Source organism: Hemiscyllium ocellatum, unplaced genomic scaffold (genome assembly GCF_020745735.1).
Source record: "Hemiscyllium ocellatum isolate sHemOce1 unplaced genomic scaffold, sHemOce1.pat.X.cur. scaffold_1717_pat_ctg1, whole genome shotgun sequence".
Classification (NCBI taxonomy): domain Eukaryota; kingdom Metazoa; phylum Chordata; class Chondrichthyes; order Orectolobiformes; family Hemiscylliidae; genus Hemiscyllium; species Hemiscyllium ocellatum.
This window is the reverse complement of record NW_026867856.1, coordinates 19,509-43,029: the sequence shown is the minus strand read 5'-3', so window position 1 is coordinate 43,029 and position 23,521 is coordinate 19,509. Positions and strand designations below refer to the sequence as shown.

Sequence of the window (23,521 nt, the reverse complement as noted above, 5' to 3'; positions counted from 1 at the left end):
GAACTGGGACATCTGTTGTTTGCAACATATATCAGTGATTAGCAAGAAAATGTAAACAACTGAATTAGCAAGTTTGTAGATGGTACAAATGATGAAGCTGTGAACAGTGAAGAATGTTGTCAAAGGACACAGCAAGAAAGATCAGTTAGAAGGTTATACAGAGAAAATACAGATATATCTGATTTGGACAAATGTCTGGTGATGCATTTTGGGAGGCACATTGCAAGAGGAATGTATACACTAAACGGAAGGGCCCTGAGCAGCATTGATATACAGAGGGATCTTCAGGTGCACGTTCACAGCTCCCTGAAAGTGGTGAAGGAGGTGGATGGCAGGCTTGCCTTCTTCTGTCAGGGGAGTGAATATAAAACTGTAATCAGGCCACCTTTGGGGTATTGTGTGCCGTTTTGATCACCACATAAGGAGGATGTGGAGGCTTTGGAGAGGTTGAAAACAGGTTTACCAGGATGTTGTCTGGATTGGGAGAGGTTGGAACATCTTGGGTTGTTGTCACTGGAAAGTCAGTGGCTGCGGGGTGACCCAAGAGGCACAGAGGGAATAATCTGACTCTTTTTCCAAGGTGGAAAGACAAATTCTAGAGGCCATAGGTTTAAGGGGAGAGGGGGGACGTTTAAAGGAAATGAAAACCAAAACAACTGCAGATGCTGTAAACCAGAAACAAAAACATTTTTGTGAAAAGTTCGGCAGGTCTACCAGCATCTGTGAAGAGAAATCAGCGATAACGTTTCTGAGGAAGGGTGACCAGACCCTAATCATTAACTGATTTTTCTTCACAGATGCTGCATGACCTGCTGAGCATTTCCAACAATGTCTGTGCAGGTTTAAAGACAGTTGTGTCAAGCAAGTTTCTTATGCAGAAGGTGGTCAGTGACTAGAATGTACTTGCCTGGGAGATGGTAAAAGCAGAAACAATCACAATGTTTAAGAGGCATTTGGGCAGACACATAAGCAGACATGGGGTGGCAGGGATATGGATCATGTACAGGCAGATGGAATTAGTTTGGAATGGCATCATGATCCGCACAGACACGGTGGGCCAATTATTCCGGTGCTGTCCTGTTCTGTTTTTCCGGGGGGTAGAATGTGTGGAGCGAGAGATAATATTTTGAGTGGAATATGTCTCTTCTTTAGAACACACAGTAAGTTGATGCATTTTGAGAGAAGCAGTGTAGAAAGGGAATATATATTTGATTGGAACAAACACAGGGAGCAGGACAGCAGGATGGGGGACAATGTGTACAAATCATTCAAGGAGAGAGAACATAAAGTGTTTTGAGTAAACGTATAGGATACTGGGCTTCATTAATAGAGCGAATGATAACAAACTCATGGAAAAGATGCTGGCCATTGACAAAGCTCTAGTTAGGTCACAGTCAATCATTGCATCCAATTCTGGTCAACAGATTCCTGATCAGGATGAGAAAGTTAAAATACCACAGAGGGGCCAGTTCCATACTTTGCTTTCTTTCAGGATGCATTGGCGACTCAAGGGTTAAACATTCTCCTGCCAAAGGACTTACTGCTGCATTGTAAGAGTACGAGGCCTGTACTCTTACAATACAGACAGAACACCTCAGTAGGGGGAGGCGGACTGTACCTTCGAAATAGAACGTATTGCAGCCACACATGTGGATTGCCCCGTAACCCCAGACAGAGGAATTTGCCCTTTCCAGACAAGACTGAGAGCCCTGGGCACAACCCTGTTAAACTGCCTCCCGCTCCCATTGTCTTACCTCCCCTCCATATTAGCATAGGTAAGTGAATCGCCCATTTACTGAAGGAAGAACCCTTCTGCCTTAATCTCTTCCCATCAACACATAATCATGAACAATACGATAATCAGTTTCTGTAATCCATCACACTTTATCACAGGACATCGCCATTCATCAAGCTTTGTAAGGTCATAATTACCTGCTTTAAACTATGTAATGGCAATCGCCCATGTGACTGATATGTCTTTGTCTAATTCCTATTAAATATACTGTCTCTGTGGGTAAGGCAGAGATTCATGAAGAACAGTCTCTGCAAGTAGACACTCGGCTACTTTAGAGACATTTTGAAACTCCCGCCAGCTGTCCAATAATAAAACTACTGCTGTTGTGCAGAAAACTTGTCTCGTCTGGATTTGTGGAACAAATTAGACATCAATATTGAATGATATGAGTGATCTTCAGAGTGTGGAGTACAGACTTACTGGAGTGGTTCACTGATGAAGAAAATGCACTCAGTGAATTGATTTGAAGAAATTTGTATTTTCTTTGAATTAAACAAGTTGAATATATTTTTGATAGAGCTATATAAGATTATAACACACCTAGATATAGCAGACAAAAAATATCTGTATTCAATAGGTGATCGCACAAGAATTAAGATCAGATGTAAAGTTTTGATACAGCGGGAGATGAGCAAGTGTTTCTGCTGACTGTATTGGCTGGAAATATGCAGAACATGCTGCCTATTATGGTAGTGCAAGCAGAGAAGATGAATGATTGATAAAAACAATTAGATCAGATCCGAGGGAAATAAAATTGCAGAGTTTGGGGGACGTATGGGGAATGAGAATATTGGATTCTGCTACAGAGAGCCAGCTTGGATTTGATGGGCCTCTCTTTGTGCTATAATGCATTTTATGTGGACTTGCTTAACTTGCTCTGGTCACCGATTAAATTGTCATTGAGGTAAATCTGCTCAGTGTTCCTACTCAGTCTAACACAGGCTGTCCTTCCTCAGCAGGAGATAAAGTTTTACTGCCTTATACTGGGTTCTGGGAGGGGGGAAGGGAGGGGGCGGTGGGTGGGGTGCGTAATGGTGTGTATAACAGTCTGCCAGCACTTATCTGAAATCAAAACACTAGTGCAGCCACACTAGGGACGGACTCTGGAAATGTGGGGAATGCCAGAAGGGAATTCTTTACCCATTCCCACCTGGAAACGGGCCAAACCAGTCAGACTGGGGAGAAGCTGTTCACCTGCTGTGTGTGTGTGTGTGTGGGGGGGGGGGGGGGGGGGGGGGGGGGGGGGGGGGGGGGGGGGGGTGCAGAGGAGGGTAAGGGATTCACTCAGGCAGCCATCCTGCTGAGACACCAATAAATTTACTCATAAACACAACTTGAAGGACTTTTTTTTCTCTTTTCACACCAAGTAATGAACAATGGTATTGGCAGTCCTTCAAGTTATTTTGCGTATAGAGAACTTAGCTTTGGGAATGTTCACAGCATTGTGGAACATGTACACATTCACACTGGGTAGAGACTTTTATTTTCCTTTATTCATTCACAGGATGAGGGTATCGCTGGCCCGGCAGCATTTCCTGCCCATCCCTAATTGCCCAGAGGGCAGGTATGAATCAACCTCATTGCTGTTTATATTGATATTAATCAACACGAATGTCAGACTAAATTAATTATCATCAAACTCAAATCCATTTGATATTCATATATTTACAGTCAGTGTTCAATTCACCAAATGTAGCTGAAGATAATAATCTTCAAGTAATTCTAACAGAGAAGATACCTGAATACTTGTTCAGCAAATTAAAGCCTGTTGTGTTTAGATAGTAATAATTTTAAACATGAAACTTGAGAATAATGAAAGAAGTTGATTGTTGGGTAACTGATAATCTTGTTTTAATCTGAAGTTAATTTAGGATTAGTTAACAAATGGTAGGGAATCCCAGCCCCATGGAGTGCACATCCAGTTCCATGTGGGAAAACCAGGACACTTCTTGTATCAGCGACAACCACAAGAACACGGAGGTGACACTGGAAATGTCAGGAACACAAGTTAATCCATGGTTAAGGTACTGCACTCACTCCGAGTCCCCACGTTGATGTGTTCTCACCAGAGAGGGTACAGAGGAGATTGATCAGAATGTTTCCATGATTGGAGAATGTCTGCTCTGAGGAAAGGTTGGATAAGTTGGGGAAGTTTTCCGAGGAGGATGAGCGGAGATTTAATTGAAGTGATAAGATGCTGAGGAATCCAGATCGAGTGAATAGGAAGGAGCTATTCATTAACAGAGAGGTCAGAAACTGGAGGTTTTAGATTGAAACTAATTCTCAGAAAGAAGGGGAGTGGATGGTGGGGGGCAGGAACTCACTGATAGGCTTGTAAAGGCAGTAGCCAGCATCACATTAGAATAAAAGGACATGGATGTAACTGAAACGCTGGAACATGCAGGGCTATGGACTAAAGTCTGCAGAATGGGATCATTGCGATTTATTTGACACTTCTCCAGAATATTAAACTCAAGTAAATTTGTCAGTAAGTTACAGCACAGATTGAGGCCACTTTGTCCATCCTGTATGTGTTGGCTGTAATAGAACGATCCAGGTTTTACAGCGTTCTGTACTCACCAATGACAGCAACAATTTCAGACTGTGTACTCTGCCCTCTATGTGATTATGATCTGTTTTTTCAATGTATTTCTTTGGCAGCTGCTCACCTTGCTTCCTTGTTTCTTTCCCAGCCCTAACTCCATTCCCCGTGGCCTTGAGGGATTACATTTCTGCTGCTTAATCTCTCCGGTCTTCCCCCGAGTGACAGACTGTCCTTTTGTCCTTGTCTCACCCCCACCTTGCTCACAACCTGTTACATTTCTGATGGTTCCCAGACCTCTGTAACTTTCACTGCGCCCCCTGGGTCAATGGCATGAGTTTTGAATTCTCTTCCTCCTGAGATGTTGCCCCCAGATTTTATTTTGGGAAAAAAAAGAGCATTTGTGTCAGAGTCAAGTGTTTGTGAGCCTTCATCCACAATCCTGAGCACTTAGACATAATATGTGACCCTCCCACAGATGTGCAGGTTTGCTGGATTGGCCATGCTAACACGGCCTGTAGTGTGTAGGTTAGGTGGGTTGGGCTAACCATGGTAAATGTGGGGTTATGGAGGTAGGGTCATTGCAGACTCGATGGACCGAATAGTTTCTTTGTGCGCCTCAGGGATTCTGTGATTCTAACTAGTTGTGATTATCGACACGTTTTCCTCATGCCAGGTTCATTCAGCTCAGGTACACACACTGCCTTTGTGTTTCTGTTGGTTCTCGCACAATCCTTTCCTTCTGTTTTACAGCAATTTCACACTGTATGTGAGGGTGAGAATGAATTTGTCAATACAAATACTCCAACCGAAACCCGCACAGGTCAGGACCTGTTTCTGCTGCTGATGTCGCTCACAGGGAACAGGAAAATAAAGGTTCAGTCATACATCTTACAAGGACACAGAGGTTACAATCACCAGGAACGGGTACACAGCTTAAACCTCTTTTCTCAAGAAATAAAGGACGCTGGAGAGACTGCCTGGTACAAGTAGGAAGCTTTGTGTCTGTATTTTCAGAGATTTGAGGTTGAAATCATTGGATTTGATTCATGTTTCATTGCCCCAGGTCATCAAAGGTGCGATCTAAATGTGCAGCTTTCTTTCTGTCTTTTTGTCTGAGTTAACAATCTGAACCATCTCCTGGGCAGTTAGAATGGATGACAAATGCTGCCCCAGCAAGTGATGCCGTGATCCCATGAACAAACAAAACGATCCAATCGCTGTGGTTAGTTGTGAACTCGTTGGTGTTATTGGAAGGTTTATGGGGTAAAGGGAGAAGAATGGCATTCAGTGAGGTGATCCTTTGGAGAGCTGATCACCCGCCTAGGAGCACATCCTTCTTGTATCTATCCTGTCGAGCTCTTGACGATTTTGTTCATTTGAAGTGTTTCATGTTTAGATACTTCAGAGAAGACAGCTTCAAGCTCCTCAATCTCTCCTACCAGGGCAATGCTGCTGTTAGAATTCAATTCACTGGGGCATGTAACTGGCTGATTCATGGATTGGAACTGGCAATTGAGACTGAAAGGTAACTGAGTGGTGAGCACTGCTGCCACACAGCGTCAGGGACCCAGGTTTGATTTCAGCCAGATGCGACTGTGTGGAGTTTACACGTTCTCACCATGTCTGCGTGGGTTTCCTAGGGTGCTCGAGCTTCCTCCCACAGTCCAAAGATGTATAGGTTAGGTGTATTGCCTATGCTAAATTGCCCACAGTGTCCATGTATGTGCCGGTTAGGCCATTAGCCATGGGAAATGCAGGGTTACAGGGACAGGGTGGGTCTGAATGGGATGCTCATCATAGGCTGGTGTGGACTCGATGGATGAATACCCTGTTTCTGCACTGTAGGGAATCTATTCTATTCTCGTGAAGAAGAATGTACTTGTCCCAATGTGTTGCAAATTTGTGGCATTCCCTCTTCAAAATGCGGTGGATGCCAAGACAATGAGCAGATTTAATGAAGAGATACAGATGTTGAATTTACAATGAGATGAAGGGTGAGAGAGAGCAGGCGGGAAAACCCAGCTGAGACCGAGGTGAGCTCAATCATCACCGTATTAAATGGTGGGGCTGGTTCGAAGGGCTGCATTGCCTCTCCTGTGCCCAGTGCTCATCTTCTTATGGTAATAACTGGAAAGCTGAATCCAAAACTCACCACCTTCACCAAAGGAGATTTTGGAAAAAGCAGGCTAGTCAGGTGGATTAGCGTTCCAAACTTAGATAGTGAGGAAGCAAGTGGGAGATAATGATTTTGCAATTTTAAACTGAGGGGAGACAGTGATTTATGGTTTTAGACTGTGAGGACATTCACACCGTCCAGAATACTCTGTTGTGAACATCCATCCTATACTTTAATACGACAATGTAACACAAAACACCCAGGAAACTTCGCCTCACCTCGTAATCTGATAAAAGACTTCTGATAAATCTGGTTGAACTTAGAACACAGCTGGAAAGCTGGAAGATTAAATCCAATCCAAGATCGAGTGCTTAAACAAAGGAGACTACAATAGGATGAGGCAGGAGTTGGCTAATGTAGACTGAAAGCAAAGACTTTACCATGGGAAAGTTGACGGACAACGGGGAATTTTTCGAAGTGCTCAGCAAAAGTATATATCAGTGAAAAGGAAGGACTGTAGGAAAAAGGAGTAATCTGCCATGAGTGGCTCAGGAAATAAGGGAGTCTATCAAATTGAAATAGAAGGCATACAAATTGGCAATAACCAAGGAGAAACTAGGAGATTAGAAAAAAACTTTAAAGATCAACAGAAAGCTAGATGGGATTGGGGGAGAAAAGTGATGAGTAGCTGTCCCCAGGGCCGGAATAGCAGTTTACACTGGTAGAGGGGAACCTATTGTGTGGGGAAATGTGGCCTCTCATTGTTGAAGCACTTAACTGTTACCATAGAGATAATCCTGATCATGTTACAAATCACAGCACACTCCAAAAGCTTGTACTTCCAAATAAACCTGTTGGACTATAACCTAGTGTTGTGTGATTTATAAGTTTGTCCACCCCACCCCAACACCAGCTCCTCCATATCTGAATCCTGATAGACAGCCCCACTGAAACTGAAGTGCGTGTCAGATACTTGAGGGAGCCACAGGGGGTATGTTTTAACGGCAAAGTGCGAAACTGAACTAGACTTTCTCACTGACCGTTGCCGTGGAGATAATACTGAGAGACAGAATCTATTCAAAGTCCCAAACCACAAAAGGTATAAGAATGGGAGCTTTACACCAGACAGGTGGGGCTTTACCTGTTGCTGCCTGGTGGTGTTCTGCATGTACACTATCCAGGTAACTGCCATGTCTCATCAATAAAGACTCTAAGAAGACCTCTCAGAGTTCTGTGCCTAGTTATTCCTATCCAGCAGGGTTTAGGAATATGAGTACACAGCAGTCAGTCTTCACAGTGGAGGATACTAAGAACATGCCAGTAATTGATAAGGAAACTGAGGAAGGTGAGGACCTAGAAACAACCATTATCATGAAAGAGTTAGAGCTGGGCAAGCTAATGGAGCTAAAGGTAGATAAGTCTCCTTGCCCTGATGGAATACATCCCAGGATACCAACAGAGTTAGTGGGAGAAATAGCAGATGCACTTAGAGTCATAGCATCCTGCAGCAGAGACAGGCCCTTTGGCCCAAACTGGCCCATGCCGACCAGAATGTCCATCCACACTAACCCCATTTCCCTGCACTTGGCCCACCTGCTTCTGACCCTTTCCTATCTATGTATTTGTCCAAATGTCTTTTACCTGTTGTGAGAGTGTACCCACCTCAACCACTTCCACTGGCAGCTCATTCCATATACATACCACCCTCTGTGTAAAACAGGTGTCTCACAGCTTCCCTTTTATTCTTTCCCCTCTAACCTTCAACTGATGCTCTCCAGTCCTTGATTCCCTGGGAAAAAGACTGAATGCATTCACCTTATCCATGCCCCTCATGGTCTTATACACTTCTAGAACAGTACCCACTCAGTTTCCTCTGCTCTAAACAAAACAATCCTCGCTTGTCCAACCTCTCCCTATAACTCAGACCCCTGAGCCCTGAGAACATCCTTTTTAAATTGTTCTGCACTTCTTACAGTTTAATAACTGAAACCTACACTGCATTCCTCATATTTCCAGTGTTTCCCCACGGCGCTGGAACCAACGTGACAACGCCAATGGATTACAATCCATGATCGAGAATGAACTCCTTTACAACAATCCCGTTTTCATAGTATTTCCCATGGTGCAGGTATCCTTGTGTCTTTCTGGTTGTATGGTTAATTAAAGACTTGTCCTTCTACAAAGAAAAGCTATGGCTTAATTGTTCCTGGGAAACATGCCATGATTTTTCAGACTTTCAAAAACAAATGAACTCACTCTCCACAGTCACCACCCTAACATGGACTTGGCTGTACCTCAGTATTTTTTCCAGTCACACTGAGATTTGGAATATTCACCCACGGACAGAATACACACCTTTCCTTCCACATGAAAAGGCCAATGAATATTCAGATCGGCACGGATCAAGTAACTATCAGATCTGAACATGAAGTTCAATTTGAATTTCTCATCCACAAATCCACCCTTTCAGTACCCTACACCTGAGAACACAACTCACCATATTAATACTGGATGGATCTTTATAAGACAATTATAGTATTAAATTGTAGTTTCATCTTTTCCAAAGTTTTAACTTTCAGTCTAACAATTTCTTTCATCTGTGAACTGAAATCCAAACCAACCTCCTCACTCCTTCCATCCACACCCAGTTCTCACACTCTCTCTCCTCTCTTTGAATTCAGTTTCCTAGCTCTTGTCTGCGGACGAAGAACCAAATCAATGAGTCTGATTCTGAGTCCACCAGGGTGGGGTGGGGGGGGGGGGCGTTGTTGGTGAATCCTCTGATGACAACCATCCTGCATACACTGCTTCCTGCACACTCTGGCCGAAACCCGTCTTACTAAAATGAACCAAATTGGGACTCTAATTGCAGGCCCATCCTGGTCACTTTCCATAAAAACCCTGAATCTTCACAAAAGAGTTCTGATAACTTTCTGCAAAACGCTGCACCACTGATAGTCTGATCACAGTGTCGGGGGGGGGGGGGGGGGGGGGAAGGGGCCATTCCCCTGGGTCCTGCTCCCAGAGGGAGGAAGCTGCCAAGTCCATACTGACCCTCCAAACAGTAACTTACGCAGACCCATTCCCCTACCCTATATTTACCCCTGACTAATGTAACTAATACTATAGGCAATTTAGAATGGCCAATTCACCTGTCCTGCACATCTTTGGATTGGGGGAGGAAACCCGCTCAGACACGGGGAGAATGTACACACTGCACACAGACAGTTGCCAGAGGCTGGAATCGAAACCGGGTACCTGATGCTGTGAGGCAGCAGGGCTAACCTTCCCGTCTTCTTCTCTATAGACGGGAAGGAGTGGGGCTGGAGAACTGGGGTAATGTGATTGCAAACAATGAATGAATGTGGAGGACACTGGGGGATGGACAGGTCAGTGAGGGACACGAGCAATGCAGCAGCAGAACGGGATCCTGGACAATCTGAGCAATGGGAGAGTCTGACAGGAGAGAAACTACAGGAAGGTTCTGTTTAGAGGCTGAGGCAGGGACAGCTGGGAGACAGTATGGCCTGGTGGCTTGGGCGGGTTTTCTAATCATCCTCTTCAAAGATGCTGTTCCTCAACTCTGAGCCCGATCCTCCTGGTCCAGAGGTAAGGACACTGCCACCATTTCCTGGTGGACAAGGGATACGGGGACTGCCTTTCAAAAGGAACTCAACTGTGTTGGTAACATTAACAAGACTCAATACACAGTCACTGACAAAATGCTGGTGTACTTGAACTTCATCCCGAATATTAACACCTATAACTGGGTAACGCAGACCCCGATGTACAGAGTTAAATCCTGGATATTAATAACAGTTTTGTGCATGGGAAATCATGTCTCATGAATCTGACTCAGTTTTTTTGAAGAAGTAACAAAGAGGATTGATGAGGGCAGAGCATGGACATGATCTACATGGACTTCAGTCAGGCGTTTGACAAGGTTCCTCATGGGAGACTGGTCAGCAAGGTTAGATCGTATGGAGTACAGAACTGGCCCGAAGGTAGAAGGCAGAGGGTGCTTTTCAGGCTGGAGGCCTGTGACCAGTGGAGTGTCACAAGGATCGGTGCTGGATCCATTACGTTTCGCTATTTACATACATGATTTGGATGTGAACATAAGAGGTATTGTAAATAAGTGTGCGGATGATACCAAAATGGGAGGTGTGGTAGACAGGGAAAAAGATTACCTCAGAGTACAAGAGGATCTGGATCAGATGGGTGATGGGCTGAGGAGTTCAGTTTAGAAAAATGCGAGCTGCTGCATTTTGGAAAAAACAAACTTTTGCAGGACTTACAGTTTACAGTAAGTTCCAGGGTAGTGCTGCTAAACAAAGAGTCCTTGGAGTGCAGGTTCATAGTTCCTTAAAAGTAGAGCAGCAAGTAGATAGAATAGTGAAGGTGGCAGTTGGTCTGCTTGCCTTTATTGGTCAGAGCATTGAGTATAGGGGTTGGGAGGTCATATTGCGGCTATACAGGACATTGATTCGGCAACTTTTGTAATATTCCATGCAATTCTGGTCTCCTTCCTATCAGATGGATGTTCTCAAACTTGAAAGGGGTCAGAAAAGAATTGTAGGATGTTGCCAGGGTTGGATAGGCTGTTTTCCCTGGAGCATCAGAGGCTGAACGGTGAGTGGAAAGAGATTTTTTAAAATCAGGCCGGGCATGGATAGGGTAAATAGACAAGATATTTTCCCTGCGGAGGGGGGAGTACAGAACTAGGGGAATGGGAGGGGAGGGTAGACAGAGAGGGGGTGGATCGAGAGGGTTGGGACAGAAATGGGTGGGGCAGAGAGGGGAGAGAGAGGAGGGGAGGCACAGAAATGGATGGGGACAGAAAGCGGGATTAGAGAGGAGGGGAACAGACGGGGGCTACAGAGGGGGCGACCGACGGTTGGGGGGGGGGGGGGGGGGGGGGGGAGACAGACGGAGGGGGAAAAGAGATGTGCGACCGACAGGGGGGCGACTGACAGAGGGGGGGAAAGACCAACAGTTTGTGGGACAGACCAACAGGGGAGTGCGACCGACGAGGTGGGGGGGGCGCGACAAAGGACTGACCGCCGGGGGTGGGGGAGGGGAAACCAGACAGAGTGTGGGGAGACGGGGGGGAACAGAGAGGGGGAAGATGCAGAGTTATTTTATTGATCTACAACTCAACCCTGTTCCTGTTTTCTCCTCCTCACCTTAATTCCCTCTGAAGGGCTCAGAACAACTGCATAGTTCCTGGAAAGTGGGGTTTCAGGGAGATCAGGTGCTGAATGCGGCATTTGGGACACTGACCTTTAATTGAATGCGCTGGTCAATAAATGGACTCTGGTTCGACTCCACTGTCTGTGTGGTGTTTGCACATTCTCCCTGTGTGTCTGGGTGGGCTTCCTCTGGGTGTTCTTAATTTCCTCCCACAAATCCAAAGACGTGCAGGTTAGCTGGATTAGCTTTGGGTAATGATAGGTTACAGAGTTAGGGTGGAATGCTGTTCCGATGGTTGGTATGGTCTCATGGGGCGAAAGGCCTGCTTCCACACTGTGGGGATTCTGTCACTGAGTACAGGGGTTAGGAGGTCACGTTGTGGCTGAGTAGAGCATTGGTCAGGCCAGTGTTAGAATACTGCATTCAATTGTAGTCTCCCTCATTTCAGAAAGATGTTACCAGAATAGGACTCAACCTCTTAATGGCAAGTTCCTGGGAAGTGTTGACAAACAAACAGACCGTGCAGTGTGGGTTGATAGTTCCTTGAAAGTGGGGTTGAAGGTAGACAGGTCGGTGAAGGTGGTGTGCGGTATGCTAGCTGTTATTGGGCAGTGCAGTGAGGATAGGAGTTGGGAGATCATGTTTCGGTTGTACAGTTTATTGGCTCGGCCACTTTTGGAATCCCGAGACTGCTTTCAATTCCAGTCTCCCTGTTACAGAAAAGATGTTGGGAAACTTGCACGAGTTCAGAAAAGTTTACTAGGATGTTGCCAGTATTGGAACATTTGAACCATAGGGAGAGGCTGAATAGGCTGAGGCTATTTCTCTGCAGCACTGGACACTTTAGGTGGCTTTATCGAACTGTATAAAATTATAAGGAGCAATGATAGGGTGACTAGTCATGGTTTCTTTTTTCCCCCAGAGTCGGGGAGACCAAACAAATGTGAATCTTTTTCCCAAGGTGGAAATGACAAATCCTAAGGAGAGATGGCAAGTTTAAATGATATGAAAACCGAACCAACTGAAGATGCTGTAAACCAGGAAGAGAAACAGAATTTTCTGGAAAAGCTCAGCAGGTCTAGCAGGAGGTGTGAAAAGAAATTAGAGTTAATGTATCTGAGGAAGGGTGACCAGACCCGAAACTTTAACTGATTTTTCTTCACAGATGCTGCATGACCTGCTGAGCATTTCAACATCAGTGCAAGTTTAAAGGGAGTGGTTTGGAGTATATACCTGAGAGGAACTTTATGAAGTTTATAAATTGAAGTGAGACCACATCTGGGATTAATGACAGAAGTTTTGGTCCCTTTATTTAAGGAAATACATCATTTCATCAGAGGCATTTCACAGAAACCTGACTGGGATGAACCCTGGTTTGCAGGGATTATCTTTTAAGAAAAGGCTGAAGTAGTTGGGACTCCACTCACTGGATTTGGGAAGAATGAGAGGTGATCTCATTGTAACATGTAGAATTCTTAAGGAATTTGACAGGGTAAATACCGAGAGGATGTTTCCCATCATGAGGGAGTCTGGAAGCAGATTTTGGGTCAGTCACGGAATCACGGATTCTGTTTTAGATTCGTCAAGTTTAAGGCAACACCAACACGGGTCAGGGGTTTCAGTAGCAATGGAGCTGGGGTGAGGTGGAGACAAGCAACATTTTAGAGATTGGAATTCCTGGTGTTTGTGATTGTGTAGATGTCTGATCAGAAGGTCAACTTGGGGTTACAGATATGACAGTAATATTGTGAAGAGTATGGTTCTATCTCAGATAGTTCCCAGGGAGAGGAAGGGGGTTAGCAGTAAGGGAAAGGAATTTGTAATAGCAACTGAAGGCAATGAGTTTAACCACTACAATGTTTCATTGGGGGAAACTGCAGCCAATCGCGTAGTGGGAGTGTGATGAGCAGTTTGATAACTGAGTAATGGAGAGGGATGATGGGGAGGGAGAGCTGGGCATTGTCAGTGTACATGTGAAACCTAACACGGTGCTTTTGGACGATGTCACCTCCTGGCAGTATGTAGGTGAGAAACAGGAGGGACCAAGGAGAGATCCTGGAGGGACACCAAATACAAGGAATTCAGAAAGAAAAGGGAGAGTGGAGATGGAGGAGGTGTTTGCAACAATGGTGAGGTCAAATATTAGTTTGTAGCAGAATGGGAGAGAAGGACATAACCAGAAAAGAGAGACAGATAGAACAAGGAACAATATCTGTGACTTAGTGAGGGGGAGTGGTGAGGAGGAGGCGCAGCCTAACACCAAAAACACTATTTCTACATTAGTGACGTCACCCAACTCCACCCTAGTCTCAGCTCATTTACTGAAACACTCGTCCATCCCTGTGTTATCGCCAGACTTCGTTATCAAACACACTCTTTGCCAACCTCCCACATTCAACTTACATGCAATCTCAAGAGTATCTAAAACCCTACTGTCCAAGTGCTCACTTGTACCAAAATTTGTTGATCCATCAACAAGCAACAATTTAAAATTCTCACCCTTGATGAAATTCCTGGCTGTGAACATCCCTGTCTCCCTGCACCACACAACCTGTGAGACCCCGACAACTCATTTTCTTTCAGATTCCCAACGATATGTTTATTCATTGCTTCACCTGTCTGGCTGTTTCTACTGTTGCCAAGGCAACACTGTCTGGAATTCCCACCCTAACCCTCTCAGACCTGCTTTCCTCCTTTAAGGTATTCCTGAAAACCTGTTTATTTGGCAGTTCTTTTGATCACCTGACCTAATCTGTGGCTTTATGTCAGAAGCTCTCAATAGTATTTCTGTGGAATTATAAACTTAAAAAAAAACAAACTGTTGTTGATTTGCACATACATTGTCAACTCTTCACTGTCGCTGAGTGAATAATCTATAACAGCTCTTACCCAACCACATTGTGGGAGCACCTTCACCACACGAATTGCAGCTGTACAGGAAGTCAAACATCACCTTTTCCACAGGCAATGGGGCTTTGGCACTGATCACTGGGATCTGTGGAGGGAGAAACACACAGTTGATATTTCAGGGAGTGTAAAATGCATTATAGGGAGGGAAAATGGGGCAGAATTTGGATTTTCAAATGTGTGTTTTACAATGTGCACTATGTTCTGTAAAACCTCTCATTCCATACTGTGAAAATTTCCTTCTCTTTCTGGTCAATACGTCTTTCCTTTCCCCTGCCCTGCACCTTCACACATTTCCAATGCCTTGGCCACAACACACTGTGCTGTCAGTGAGGTTTACCACGTGGTTGAGTATCGTCCCGCCCCTCATTCACTCCGATTGGTTGAAGCAACAACTAGCACCTCTAGCCCCCGTTCCCCCATTAACATCAATAATCCGAGGCCCATTGTGGGCTGGAGCATGCTCAGTGCTTCCTGCTTTTGCTGCTGTTCATCAGGTATGAGAGAGAGAGGGCTCATCCCTGTTTCTCCTGATGTCAGACAGTAACAACAACTACCTGCATTGTATGGAGCCTTTCACATTGACAAATCTCCTAAAATGCTTCACGGGTGATGGAAACGTTGATTAAAGAGAACGATTTTTAGATACATCTTTAAGGTGGACAGAGGGGGTTAGGGAGGATATTCCAAAGGTTTGTGTACTCGGCAGCTCCAATTGTGGAGTGATATAGGTGGGCAACAGCTTACAATGGAGACTGTTAGGGGCTAACCATAGGTTAAGAACCCCATGTCGAAGCCCCCTACCCCACACACCAGGCCTTGGTCTCACAGCCTGTCATTACACACTACCTATGGTTAGCCACTAACTGTCTCCATTAACAGCTAATCACCCTCCCCCAGCCAGATCGTTATCCACTCCTTTATCCAACCGCTCTTCTCACTCTATCCCCACCTATCCTTTACTCCTTATATCCTCCCCCCACACTATCTTCTGCAAATAAACTGACTTTTTTTCCTCAGTAACATCTGTCCTGTGGAAGGGACACCGGATCTTAAACTTTAACTCTGATTTCTCATCACAGATGCTGCCAGACCTGCTGAGATTTTCCAGACCCTCCGGGTTGTTAGTTCTGTTTTACATCTTCCGCAGTTCTTTTGGTTTTAATTTACTGGGAGTTTGTAATTCAGGTCCTACAGCCTCTGTCCCAGTCTCTGCTGTGTCTCCCACCCCCACCCAGTGACACTGCACCTGCACAGCTCATGGACAGGTGTCGGCTTGCTGGCCACACCCCTGATTCACTCCCATTGGCTGCAGGGGAACACAGACTCTCCTCCTATTGGTCTGGAGCTGCCGTCAATCAGCCGGGCACCATTGCCATGAGAGTGGTTGACTCCTCCCTCTCTCTGCCCTGGGATGAGCTTCATCATTCACAGTGAATAGAGCAGTATCACAGAACACAGGGGCTGGGGGCTATTCAGCCCATTGGGGCTGTACTCTCTCTCTCTGGAGATGCTGCAAATCTGTCCCAAGTCCCCTCCCATGAGCCCATAGCCTCCCAAATCTTTCCTTAAAAAGTAAAATTCCAAGTCTGTTTCAGAATACCTGCTGAATCTGTGTCGTTCAGATTGTTCCAGATGCTCAGAACTTACTGAGTAAAATAGCGTTCACATTTTCACCTTGTATTATTTGCCAATTACTTGAAAATAGTTACTAAAAATTGTGACAGTGTTAACAATTCCTCTCTCTCTCTGTAAATTCAAGACCTTGCAACCAAATCTGCACAAGATCGAAATCACTGCTTCACCCTCTCAGCTCCAAGGATAATTATCTGTGCTTCAGCTAGCTCTGCACAAAAGAGAGGAATGCATCTTAATTTATTAACATCAAAGAAACAGACCTTCCGTCCAATTCGTCCGTGCCAACGAGGAATCCTAAACTAATGGATTCCCATTTACCAGCTATTAGTCTGTATCCATCAAAACCCTTCCTATTCATGTACCCAATTGGAAGCCTTTTAAAAGTTGTGATTTTTATCAGCCTTCACTACTTCATCTGGTAGCCCCTCCCATACACACACCACACTCAGCTTGAAAACGTTGCCACTTAGATCCCTTTTAAATCTTTGCCCTCTCAACTTAAATCCATGTGCTCTAGTTTTGGACCCACCTAACCTGAGGAAATAGGACGCCAGCTGCTCACCTTATCCACGCCCCTCGTGATTTTATAAATCTCCATGGAGACACCTCTCAGTCTTTGACTCTCCAGAGAAAATAGCCCCAGCCTATTCAGTCCCTCCCTGTCGCCCAAATCCTCCAATCCTGGCAACGTTTTTGTTAATCTTGTCCAAACCTTTTCAAGTTTCACAACATCCTTCCCAGAACAGGGAAATTCAAACTGAAAACAGAATTCCAGAAGTGGCTTAACCAACGTCCTGTCCAGCCACAATATGACATCCCAGCTTCTGTATTCAATGCATTGACCAATAACGGAGACCGTTAATGGAGTCCCATTTGCCAGCGGTTCACCCTTATCCCTCTAAAACCTCCCTCTTCATGTACCCAATCAGATGCCTGATTCCAAGAACAGCGAGATTGGAACTGAAAACAGAATTCCAGAAGACCTATAATCAGTGCCCTGTCCAGCCACAATATGACATCACAACAGCTGCATTCAATGCACTGACCAATAACGGGGAGCGTACCAAATGCTGCATTCACTACCCCGCCTCCCTGTGACTCTATTTTCAAGGAACTATGAACCTGCACTCCAAGGTCCCTTTGTTCAGCAACGCCCCTCAGGACTTTACCATTATGTGTATAAGTCCTGCTCTGATTTGCCTTTTCAAAATACAACAGCTCACATTTATCTAAATTGAACTCCGTCTGCCATTCTTTGCTCCAATGGCCCATCTGGTCAAGATCCTGTTGTATTCTGAGCTAACCTTCTTCACTGTCCATGACACCTCCAATTTTGGTGTCTTCTGTAAACCTACTGACCATACCTCATATATTCACATCCAAGTCATTTATTTAAGGGCCCAATATCCATCCTTGCAGCACATTGCTGCTCACAGACCTCCGGTCCGCAAAGCAACCCTCCATCATCCTCTGTCTCCTACTTTCAAGGCAGTTTTGTAATGGCTTGCTCTCCCTGCATTCCATGTGATCTAACCCTGCTAACCAGTCTGCTTTGTGGAACCTTGTTGAATGTCCATATCAACAGCATTCACCGCCTTCCTTATTCAATTTTTTCGTCACTTCAAAATACTCACTCAAGTTAGTGAGACCCAATTGTGCATGTACAAAGCCACATTGACTCTACCTGATCATTTCTGTCCAGCTGCGCCTTCCTTGTTCGGTCCACACCCTCCCACCAACCCACGCTCCACACCCTTGACCCTCCCTTACCACCATGGGAGATGTAAAACATGCGGCCACACCTCCCTCTGACCTCTGTCCAAGACCCCAAAATGATCTTTTCACATCAGGCAGAGATTTGCCTGCACATCCCAAAACCTCATCTTCTGAATATGGGAAATTTAACATGGTTCATCCAACTAACCTACACATCTTTGGACTGTGGGAGCAAACTGGAACACCCGAAGGAAATCCTCACAGAAACTGGGGAGAATGTGTCAACTCCAACACAGACAGTTGCCCGAGGCTGGAATCAAACCCAGGTCCCTGGTGCTGAGGAAGCAGCATTAACCACTGAGCCACAATACTGTGGGATCTTTGATGCTGATGAGCTGCCCCACTGATACCTCAGTCACTCACCCTGCCTCATTTCCTAAGAGGCAGTGATGATGGAGTGAAATTAGACAGTTAATTCAGAGACCCAGATAACGTTCTGGGGACAAGGGTTTGAATCCCATCACGGCAGATTTTGGAACGTGAATTCAATAAATATCTGGAAAAAATAATCTAGTCATGACAGGAATCCATTGTCAATTGTTGGAAAAACCAATGTGGCTCACTCATGACCTTTAGGGAAGGAAAATGCCATCCTTACCTGGTCTGGTCTGCATGGGACTCCAGACCTATAGCAACGCAGTTGACTCTTAACTGCCCTCTGGGTAAACGCAGCAATAAATGCTGGCCGAGCCAGTGACAGCCTCATCCTGTGAATGAATAAAGAAAACAGGTCAGGTTTTGTTCCTTCTCTCGTAGGTACATCCTACAAACTCAATCAGAAACGTTCTCGTACACACTGAACAAATACCTTTCCATCCAAGCCCTTAACACTACAGCACTCTGAGGCTATGTTGGTAAAGTTAAAACCACTTATCATTGCATCCATATTATTCTTACAGATATCTGAGGTCTCCTGGTAAAATTGTGTCTCAATTCCCTGCTGACTATTGGGAGAGGGTCTATAACACAATCCCAGTAAGATGGTCATCCCTTTCTTATTTCTCAGTACCACCCAAATAACTTGCCTGGATGTACTCCCAGGAATATCCTCCCGAAGCCCAGCCATAATGTCATACTTAATCAAAAACACCTCTCCCACTGCGCTGTTGGTCCCTTTCTATCCTTACTATAGCATCTATACCCTGGAACATTAAGCTGCTAGTCCTATCCATCCCTGAGTGATGCCTCTGTAATTGCTGTAATATCCCAGTCACATGTTCAAAACCATACCCTGAGCTCATCTGCCTTCCCCGTCAGGTCTCTTGCATTGAAATAAATGCAGTGCAACTGCTCCGTCGCACCTCATTCTGTGACTTGCTCTTGCCTGCCTTGACAGTCTGACCGGTGAACAGTACCAGCCTCAGACTCACCTCTTTTCTCACTATCTCTTTAGGTTTACCCCGACTCCCTCACTGGTTTAATGCCTCCCAAGTGGCACTAGCAAATCTCCCTGCTCATCAGGACCCCATGCTTTCCCCTTCCTATGCCATTGGTACCAATGTACAATGTCCTCCCACTGGTTATTCTCCCTTTTGAGAATATTCTGCTCCCTCTGTGAGACACTGGCACCAGGGCAGCACCACCCCATTCTGATGTCTCACTGTCAGCTGCAGAAATGGCAGACTGTGCCCCTGACTAGAGAGTCCCCTATCACCATCGATCGTGTGGAACTGGATATACCTCACATTATGTTAGAAGCCAGTCTCAGTACCAGTAACTTGGCTGTCAGTGCTGCATTCCCCTGAAAGTCTATTACCACCTACATTTTTCAAAACCGTGTACTTGTCTGAGATGGGGATAGCCAGTGGAGACTCCTGCAGTACCTACCTACCCCTCCTAGCTTTCCTGGAGGTAACCCATCTACCTGACTGTATCTGCAGTATCTTGCAATCCTGAGACGGCCACATATCACACCCCCCGGCTCCTGTTAACTCCTCACTGCCTTTAATCACTCCTTCACCAATCCATGCGATCCAATAGGATTTGCAATCACACTTCCTGCAGACAAATCATCAGGATCATTGAGACTCTCCCTAATCTCCCACATCCGACAGGAACAGCACACCACTCTACAACAGGCCATCTCTCCACCTTAACAACCTACAGACCATGACAAAGACACAGTCTTACTTCTCAAAAAATACTGCCCGAGATTAGCAATGCTTACATTTCATATCTTAAACATTTAATCAAGAGACCCAAAGACATTAAAAAGAAATCCTCACCTTACTCACTACTGTAGATTTAATAAAATAAAACTGACTAAGATTGATGTTTGAAGAGACTGAAACTCACTGAGCTGAACCCCGGCTCTGAGTACTTCCAAGGGTGAGGTCTCTCTGAGGGCAGCTGTGAAATGTCACTGTTTCTCTTCTCTGCCCACTCCATTTCTAGAGAGGTTTTTAACTTCACAGCAAGTCAGCTCGGAGAGGTCACTGCTTGGTTTTATTCACTGGGGGTTGCCTTTGCTGCCCAGACCAGTATTTATTGGCCACCTTTACTTGTCTTGGAGAAAGTGGTGGTTAACCACCTCCCTGAAATGCTGCAGTCCATGTACACCACAGTGATGTTTGGACTGTAATCCCCCTCCGGCTTCATCACCCTCCCTGTCTCCGTAATCCCCCTCCGGCCCCACCACTCTCCCTGTCTCCGTAATCCCCCTCCGGCCCCACCACCCTCCCTGTCTCCGTAATCCCCCTCCGGCCTCACCACCCTCCCTGTCTCCGTAATCCCCCTCCGGCCTCACCACCCTCCCTGTCTCCGTAATCCCCCTCCGGCCTCACCACCCTCCCTGTCTCTGTAATCCCCCTCCGGCTTCACCACCCTCCCTGTCTCCGTAATCCCCCTCCGGCCTCACCACCCTCCCTGTCTCCGTAATCCCCCTCCGGCCTCACCACCCTCCCTGTCTCCGTAATCCCCCTCCGGCCTCACCACCCTCCCTGTCTCCGTAATCCCCCTCCGGCTTCAGAAATTATATGTCCGTGGCATCAGATTTTTATTTAGATTCATTTTTGTTTAATAAACACCCCTCCCCCCCAAAAAAAGTGAAATATTTCACTCCCAAACAAATTTCTGTTGATTAACCTTTTGGAGAGGCCGACACATGGACGTTGCACATTGTTCACGTAGAATGATGGAACTTTCTTTAAACATTGCTAAAAAGGGGAGGCAATGGCTTAATGGTATTCCTGCCAGATGAGTGACATGTGCAATGTTCCGAGGATTAGGGTTAGAATCCCAACATGGCTGTGCGGACATCAGAATCCAATACAATCTGGAGTGAAAAGGCAAATGATGACCATGAAACCATTGTCGATTGTCAGAAAACCCATCTGGTTCACTCATGTCCTGTAGGGAAGGAAACGGTCATCCTCACCTGGTCTGGCCGACATGTTACTCCAGACCCACAGCAATGTGGTTAGCTCTCAACTGCCCTCAGGAAAAATACATTAAACACTGTTAACAAATACTCCGCAGGAATCATTGAAAAACTGTCTGTTCCCTGAACTAAAACTGAGTTTCAGCTTCACCTTCTCCCTGTCTCCCCTCGCCCTGTTTACACCCAACTCCAAAACACTCTCATTGAGCCAAGGAGCCCTCACAGTGCAGCCCTGTCATTTTCATTGCCTGCTCACACCTACACTGCCCTCAGCCTCCTGTACTGTTCCAATGCATCTAATGGGAGCTCAGGGACAGCATCTCATCTTTCAATGCAGCCCTTTGTAACCCCAGAGTCAACATGGACCTCAGCAGTTTCTGAATGAACAGACCGTTGTCAGAATCTGGAACGTTCCACCTGAAATGGTGCTGGAATTCGAGTCCAAAAGGACTTTTGATGGGAAGTTTACAGTTAATTGAAAATATGAAGTTTACAGGTTAACATCATGAAGTGAGTGATTGTAAGATCTCTCAGATTTAGACCCAAAGAGACCAGGTGCAATTTGGATAAATCTGTGCTCCCTCTCAGGCCAATATCTCCTTCCTCTGCTGCAGGGCCCACAACATAGCGCACACCCAAAAGGTGATCCAACCACGAATTTGTACATCTTCCTGCTTAACAAAAATATTGGAGATATTTTCCACAAACCTTTCTCCTTCCACATTTAGACGTCAATGATATTCAGATCCTGATGACTCCATTGACTGTAAAAACTTACTTTTGAGATCCCAGCCTCAATTATTCTGATTTAATATCCTATGAAATGAATTCTCAAAACAAAACTCAGAGCCAGTGCAGGAAGAATACAAGACATATTTTTCTCTTGGTATGTGACTGATGTGTAAATGCCTCTCTTCAAATCGTACACCACCCCCCCCCCGATCCCAGAAAGAGGACATGTCCATGCCCCTCACTGTACCTTGCCCCCAATAAAGATGGCGGCCATATCCCAAGACCTGTCACCTCCTGAGGGCCGCAGCCATTTTCCCATCTGCTGCAAACACGGGAAAGAGTTTCTAATTCAGATTAATGACCCGTACAGAGTGTAATTAACACTTCCCAGCCTAAAGTGACTCATTGTCTCCGTCTCCGAGGCCACTCTCCCCTTCCCTGTTTGGGTCTCCCACATTCACCGACGGCCGAGTCACGTGACACTGCACAGGCGGAGTTACTGGTGACGTGTCATCCCACTGGCCACGCCCCTCATTCACTCCCATTGTTTGGATGACCAGCTGGTTCCACTTCGTCCACCAGTCCCACCCCCTTTTCCTATTGGTCCGAAGCTGCCATCAATCAGCTGGACCCCATTGTGAGGTCAGTGGTGGGATCCTCCCCCTGCCTGAATCAAACCCGGAAGGTGGATGGATGGTGTCAATCAGGAACAACAAGCAGGAGGTGCTGGGAAAGCTCAGCAGGTCTGGCAGCATCTGGGAACAGGAATCTGTCCAGTGGCCCTTCCTCAGAACCGATGGGAGCTGGGAACATTAGAATCCTGACAGTGTGGAAACAGGCCATTCGGCCCTAAAAGTCCACAGCGTATCTCCGAAGAGTATCCCACCCAGACCCATTCCCCTCCCCTATTACTGTATATTTCTCCTGAATAATGCACCTCACCTACACATCCCTGAGCATTATGGGAAATTTAGCTTGGCCAATTCAACTAACCTGCAGATCTTTGTACTGCAGGAGATAGGGGTTAAAGAGCAAATAATGGGCAGGTACAGAACCCAGAGAGAGACAGGAACATTTGGAAAGACAAAGGAGTGGATTATGATCTGATTGGGAGGGTGCATAGCTGTTAATGGAGGGGACAGGAATCTGGGTCTGGCAGCATCTCAGTGGAGGTGGCGGAAATGGCGACTGATGATCTACGTTTTGCTGCAAAAACTGACCCTGAGCTTCCAGCTGCCTGCCACTTTAACACACGAGCCTGTTCCCTGGCCAACGTCTCTGTCTCATGCTTACTGCAGTGTTCCAGTGAGGCCAGAACATACCAAATGGCCCGTATTTCAAGGACTGCAATTTCCCCTCCCATGTGGTCAATACCATCCACTATATCTCCTCCACTTCCTGCACCTCTGCCTTTGAAACCCACACCTCCAACTGCAACAA

General features: G+C 45.8%; 1 long non-coding RNA gene across 1 annotated transcript in view; it reads right to left on the bottom strand.

Annotated features, from left to right (window-relative positions):
- Positions 1-23,521, bottom strand: part of LOC132810418 (uncharacterized) — a 41,392-nt gene that overhangs the window by 11,657 nt on the left and 6,214 nt on the right. The window contains exons 2-3 of the long non-coding RNA XR_009642815.1: positions 18,569-18,677; positions 14,539-14,644 (exon numbers count right to left, since the gene is read on the bottom strand). This is a non-coding gene — a long non-coding RNA (uncharacterized LOC132810418). The remainder of the gene's footprint in view (positions 1-14,538; positions 14,645-18,568; positions 18,678-23,521) is intronic.